Here is a 6,892-nt window from a genome sequence, read left to right as displayed (position 1 = left end):
GACTCGGCGATAAACTGTAGGTTCAATATCATTGAGCTAATATGAATCGCGGTACACTTATTGATATGAGAGAAGTCTCCCTTGTCCCTTATGGGATGTTTGTGGAACAATTATAATTATTTTTTTTTTATTTATTATTGTCTTTTTAGGACGAAGGCCATTATTTATGAAAGTTTTTAATTAATTAATTGGATTAATCGAGCTAATATGGCCTAAGGAGTTTTGTATTGAAAAATGAATTCTAGCGAAATACCACACACTCAACCATTACGCTACGATCGTTTCGCCTGGTGGTTTAAGCCAGGCTCATCAGGCGTATTTGAATGCTAATGGCTAGAAGACAAAGGCTGATTTTGATAACTTCTATTTATACAAACATTTTTACGATTTTGTAATTATGAAGTATTTATGGAAGTCTTTTTCTTTATCAAGTCACCCTAGTGTCTTGTCTAGGAATCATTTTCTCAATACATACACATATAAGTTAACAATAAAAGACTTCTTCGTCTTTTGGTGAGCTTAAAAAAACTGTTTCTTTATTGAAATCCAAAAACTTATTCTACTTAAACTACTTAAGTTATAAAAGACAAAAAGTGCTGACACCATGATCACGCCACTAGACGTAACACGACTCCATCAATGTAGCCTAGCAAGAACACAACACAGCCAAGCAAGCAAAAATGTTGTTTGTTAGTTCGGCAGGGATGTGCTAACTACCCCCTCACTTAAGTGGAGGCCGTCCTCGGTCTTCTTTATAGCCATTGCTACGGCAGATTTAAATCTTTGTTGTTCTCTTATCTTTGTCCTACGTTTGACGAGGCACAATATGAAATGGAGTATTCCGATACTCATAAAAACAACACCGCCAACTAAAATTGGTCGCATTCTTGCATCTTTTTCAAGGTCGCCAATATATTGTAAGTTTTGCAAGTTCATCTGATGGATAGATGACAAACTTAAAATTTCACTGTGGTTGTTTATAATAATTGAGGGGAATGATGGTGTTCTGGTTTCCGCATATCAATGTTGTTTCTATTTACGAGTAGTGTACCATTGACAGTCACATTTTTTTCAAAGGTTATGAGGGATGTGCCGTTTATGTTTCTTACATTTTCGGTTGCTTCTTTCACTTCTGCAATAGCGTCATTGACAATGATAATTCCATCGTCGATTTCTGCCACTTTATCAAGATTATAGCTTTGCGTATTACAGTGTGCTGATTCACCCGATATGAGTTGTTGAGCGCAGGTTTCGCTTGGCATAAGTTGACAATAGGTTGAAGATATTGTTTGCTTGCAATTTGTTGCTGAATACGTCTTGCCTTCGCAGTCTACTACAGTGTTGGTGTCAGCGAATTGGATAATTTTATTATCGTGAGGTACTGGGAATAAAGAAATTTTCTGACATGTTCTTATTGGAATAGGATATTTAATGATAAAATACAAACAATATTCATTTGATATTACTTTTACTTTAGACAAAGACATTAGTTCTGATATGGTGAAATCTGTGTGTTGCTCATTGCTCTGATTTTTTATAAATATTTTTAAATCGTCCTGGTCCAAAACTGTTGGATTTACAATATTTATTTTAGCTAAAGTTACGGATAAAATTATATTTTGTAGTTCCATAACTATCATCCGATTTCTGGCCATTAAAATTTCAAATAGATTTACGGTATCAATTTGTTCCTTTCTACGAGTCCTTAGAATCGTGTTTACAGCGTTTGTTAATTTCTCGATTTCAATTTGTATTTTTGTATTTATTTCTATCTGTCTATTGTTGGAGTCTACAAGTTGTTTTTCGATTAATTTTGCTTCTTCCCAATCATCTGCATCTGGTGTACCCGCAATGACCTTAAGTGCTTTGCCTATCAAATTAATGCTTCTTGCATGCCGATGATGTATGGTGAGGGTTGTTAAAAGAGTATCAATATGCAATAAATCGGATTCTAATATCTTTTTTACATGAGTCTGAGGAAATATGCTAATTGCATTTTTAGTTTCACGTTGTATCTCAAAGTACGTCGTTAAGTTAGTTGTATGCCTTAGATACCCATAGTCATTCCAAATGATGGCTTTCCCATCCAAAATTGGGACATAATCGGAGTGTGAATAGTCAATAATCTTTGCACGAGTCAACGTTAGTATGAAAAGAAATTGTAGTAACAGCCTAGGTAAAAAACAAAAGCAGAAAAAACATTTTATCAATATAAACTAAAATTTATCTGAGGTTGTCCTTATGGACCACCCTCCCCTTTATTAGGACAGTTGTCCCCAAATCTGCTTCGACAGTAGCTTCTTCATAAAGTGGTGTCATTTTATTTCCAAGTCTACGATTATTCCTAACAAAGACTTTATCCCCCACATTGTAAACTTTGTCATGACGACTTTTATTAAAGTAATGTAACTGCCTGTTTTGCGCGTTAGAGATTCGCTCTTTAATCTTTTGTTTTACCTCAGAGGGTGCAGAATGTATCGTATCAATAGGTCTTTCATTCGTGACAGAATGAATTGTTCGGTTGTATTCTATAGTTGATTGTAAGATGAGTTCGACGGTATCCTCGATCTTCCTTTCTATTTTCAAGCATCTTGCGATTTCGGCAAGAGTGCTATGAAATCTCTCTACCTGCCCATTTGAGGTGCTGTGTAGAGGAGGTGAATTGACAATATCTACATTAAACCTGTTTTTCAGAATTGATCTGATAGTCTCAGAGTTAAAGGACCTCTCATTATCACAGTAGACAACTTTGGTATTTGGAAAAATATTCATTAATTGGAGAATTGGTTCTTTTACGTCTAGAATCGTTCTGGACGCTATTGGCTGTACCACAGCGAATTTTGAGAATTTATCCACACAAGTTAAGAAATGGTTTTTATCAGTTGAATAAATATCAATATGTAGAATTTCACCGGAATAAGAAGGAACCTTTGTTTCTCCTATAACGTGTTTTTCTGGATGCCGATTGTATTTTGCTTTTGAACATGTCTTGCAGTTGGTAACAACCTCATTCGCTATTTTCACCATTTTGGGGAAATAGTAGTCTGAAAGGATTTGCTTAACATTCTCTTGGGCTGCCCGATGAGCTCTATTGTGTTCACTTACGACAATTTCTCTCTGGTCGCATTGGTTGAAAATGTCAGAGACAAATTTACTACAAAATCGGAACTTCGTTGAAGGGAACATTCTAATCAAATCGTGTTGAATGTGGGCCAACACAGGTAAGCCGCAATGAATAGCATTGACAACTTCAGTGTTGACTGCATCAACAATTTTGGCCAATATTTCGTTTTTATCTCTATATTGTACAATATGTCTCGTTTTGTTTCCGAAAAGTATAAAATTTCGAGTGGTGGGAAATTCCGACTCTTCCAGAATGATTTGGTTGCGAAAACAATTGACCGGTTTGTCTGAGCTTTCCATAGTGTAAGTGAATGACTCTTCACTATGGACTGTTGCCATGTCTGACGAATTATCGTTCTCCAACGCATGGACAAGTTGCCTTGATAGCGCATCTGCAACTTGATTTTCTTTTCCTGACTTATAATACAAGTTTGCATTATGTTCATCGATGAAAGCTTTCCAGCGCTTAATTTTTGCATTCGGATTACGATCCGAAACTGCATATGTCAAAGGTTGATGGTCAGTGAAGATGTTAAGAGTCTTCACACCATAGAGGTAATGTCTTAATGTTTTAAGAGCCCAGACTATTCCTAAAAGCTCCCTTTCGTTTGTTGCGAAATGCAACTCTTTATCCGACAATGCTCTAGAAATCATAGTGATTGGTCTTCCCTCTTGGGATAGGACAGCACCTAAACCATGTGCTGATGCATCAGTGGTAAGGTCGAACGGTTTTTTATAGTCAGGGTACATCAACATGACGTCCTCCGAAGATAGAATATTTTTCAGTTTGTGAAATGCATCCAGTTGGAAGGCGTTAAGATTGACTACAACCTTTTTGGATTTGGTTGCAGGAATTTTACCGTTTTCTCCTTTTAAAATATCAGTTAAAGGTTTTGCAATTTTGGCAAAGTCCTTGATAAAACATCTGTAATAATTTGCTAACCCAAGAAACGATCTTAGTGCGAACAACGTCGTTGGTTCTGGGAAATTTTGTATTGCACTTATCTTTGATGGTGCGGTTTTTATACCTTCTTTGGATACGACAAAGCCAAGGTATTCAACTTCAGATTTAAAAAAATTTGATTTTTCGACAGAGACTCTCATGTTTGCATCGAGCAGTTTCCTAAGAACACAGTCGATATGTTTTACATGATCCTCTTTGGTTTCTGAAAAAACAATAACGTCATCAACATAAACGTAACATGTTTTGCCTATTTCATCTCTTAGTATGTCATCTATCGCTCTTTGAAACATACTAGGAGCATTCTTTAGTCCAAATGGGAGACGGCAAAACTCATACTTTCCGTTATTTACAGAAAATGCCGTTTTTTCCCTATCTCTTTCCGCGAGTTCAATTTGATGAAACCCGGATTTCAGATCTAAAGTGGTAAAGTACTTTGCTTTACCTAAATTTGATAATATCATTGTTACGTTCGGAACGGGATATTTATCACTAATTGTTTTGGCATTAAGCTTCCGAAAATCTATAACGAGACGTTTGTTTCGGTTGCCTAGATTATCGACACCTTTTTTGTCGACTACCCATACTGGGCTATTAAATGGTGACCTTGAAGGTCGAATTATACCATCTGCCAACAACTTTTTTATTTCTGAATTTACGAATTCAGATACACCCATTGGGTATGGATATAGTTTAGAATAAATAGGTTCTTCGTTCTCCATGTTAATGGTAGCAACGATATTTGTATTATAAGGTAGTGCTTCTTTAGGATCAGCAAAAACCTTTATTCGTTTTTTTAACATTTTCTGAAAATCCGCCTTAATTGCGAAAGGCACATCAATTTTATTGACGTCTATAAAATTAACATCTTTACATTCAAAAAATTCAATTAGTTCAGAGCCAGAATTATGTAGGATAAATCCTTTTTTTAAATCAATGTTTGCATTGATTTTCTTTAATAGGTCTAAGCCCACAATTCCATCAAATGTTGTTAGAGTTGGCAAAATGAAGAATGTAGAGTTCATGCCGAATAAATTTACAAAACATTTTTGTTTAATAGGAGTTTGTCCGTTGACAGAGTGAACTGAAAAAGGAGTACTTACGGGAATTATATGCTTCAGTTCATTGAGAGGTTTTATATAATTTTTTGAAGCACCAGTGTCAATTAAAAGGCGTATTGGTTTCCCTGCTATCGTCCGCCTTATGAACGGTAGTAGGGACCTGCCTCTAAAAAAATTTACATAGTCACGGTCTTCATTTACTTCATCGTTTATGTCTCCACATTCGGATTGAGCTATGTCACAATAGTGTCCCGCCTGCTCTTCTCCTGAATGGGATTCTGGAATCATATTATTCACTTTTTGAAATTTTGGGCCCGTACTCCGGCCAGACCCAGCTTGACGCTTAAATGGTTGTCTGTGAGAAGTTTTACCGTTACCATAATTGGTCGGTTGTCTGAATTTAGACGAAGTTGGGTCCAAGTCCATGTCCTCTATTTGATCTCTAGCTTGTAAATTAGCATCACCACCATTTTCGTAATGTGGATTTTTCTGTTTATGATAGTTTTGTTGTTTATAGTTCCAACCACTATCAGACGGTTTTCTTGGCTGAATTTTTTTTGAGGTTTCAGACCTTAACTTTTTTTCATCATTCCTATTCGCTTGTCTCCACGAAACATAGTTTTCGATTTTCCCGTCAAATTCGGGCAAAGATTTGATAATATCAAGTGATTCATCACACGTTATTGATGAATAAATTTTTACGTCTTCGTATGGTTTCACATCTGTTTGCCCTACTGGAATGGACGATAATTTTTTTGTTAACTCGTCGACTTTTTTGTCGACTTCTGTTTTATATGCCAGAATCGCTGTACGTACAGCGGATTCTATTAATGCAGTCATTTCTTCACTGTTCATATTGTCTTTTCAAACAAAAAATTGTTACGACTATAACAAGATCTAAATCACTGTGTTTGTTTTTTTTTTGGCACAAAGATAAAAATTTTTTAAACACGCACTACACTTTGTTTTTTCTTAAATATTAAGTTCTTAATTCACCAGTTTTGGACACAATTTTGAAATTCAATGAGTGACACACTTACATGACTTTATGTTGTTTAAAAAGAGTAAATCCTTATATTTTTCAGCAAGTTTTAAGCGGGGTCTCTTAATCCAGCAAGTTTTAAGTAAGGCTTCCTTCCAGTAAATATTACTTTCAGTAAGTATTACGTTATTTAAAAAGAGTAGATCCTTAGATTTTTCAGCAAATTTTAAGCGAGGCCTCTTAATCCAGCAAGTTTTAAGTAAAGCTTCCTTTTTCAGCAAAATTTAAATTTAAGATGATAGATCTCTTTTTATAGATCTTCATATTTGTAGGGTTGAACCCGGTTGGGCGCCAGTTAACAATAAAAGACTTCTTCGTCTTTTGGTGAGCTTAAAAAAACTGTTTCTTTATTGAAATCCAAAAACTTATTCTACTTAAACTACTTAAGTTATAAAAGACAAAAAGTGCTGACACCATGATCACGCCACTAGACGTAACACGACTCCATCAATGTAGCCTAGCAAGAACACAACACAGCCAAGCAAGCAAAAATGTTGTTTGTTAGTTCGGCAGGGATGTGCTAACTTATACAATCGAAGGGGGGTTTCCTTCATGAATTGTAATGCCTTCAGTTTTTGAAGTTTTTGGATATCATGTCGACTAGTTTTGTTGATATGATACATTGGCATCATGTCGACTAGTTTGTTGATATGATACATTGGCAGTGGCTTAGAACGCTGAGATCTCGACAACATTGTCTGTTTG

At 35.6% G+C, this 6,892-nt stretch overlaps 1 long non-coding RNA gene across 1 annotated transcript; it reads left to right on the top strand.

Moving 5' to 3' along the window:
- The first annotated feature begins 1,244 nt into the window (after nt 1–1,244).
- Nucleotides 1,245–6,646, top strand: LOC141393364 (uncharacterized). Its single transcript, XR_012410075.1, has 3 exons — nt 1,245–1,378; nt 6,231–6,301; nt 6,444–6,646. It is a non-coding gene; the product is annotated as an uncharacterized lncRNA (long non-coding RNA).
- The last annotated feature ends 246 nt before the right edge of the window (nt 6,647–6,892 follow it).

Source organism: Musca autumnalis, unplaced genomic scaffold (assembly GCF_047663935.1).
Source record: "Musca autumnalis isolate F117 unplaced genomic scaffold, ASM4766393v1 scaffold_2, whole genome shotgun sequence".
Taxonomy (NCBI): Eukaryota; Metazoa; Arthropoda; class Insecta; order Diptera; family Muscidae; genus Musca; species Musca autumnalis.
Note: the sequence above shows the minus strand (reverse complement) of the source record. Positions and strands in the feature narration are given on the sequence as shown.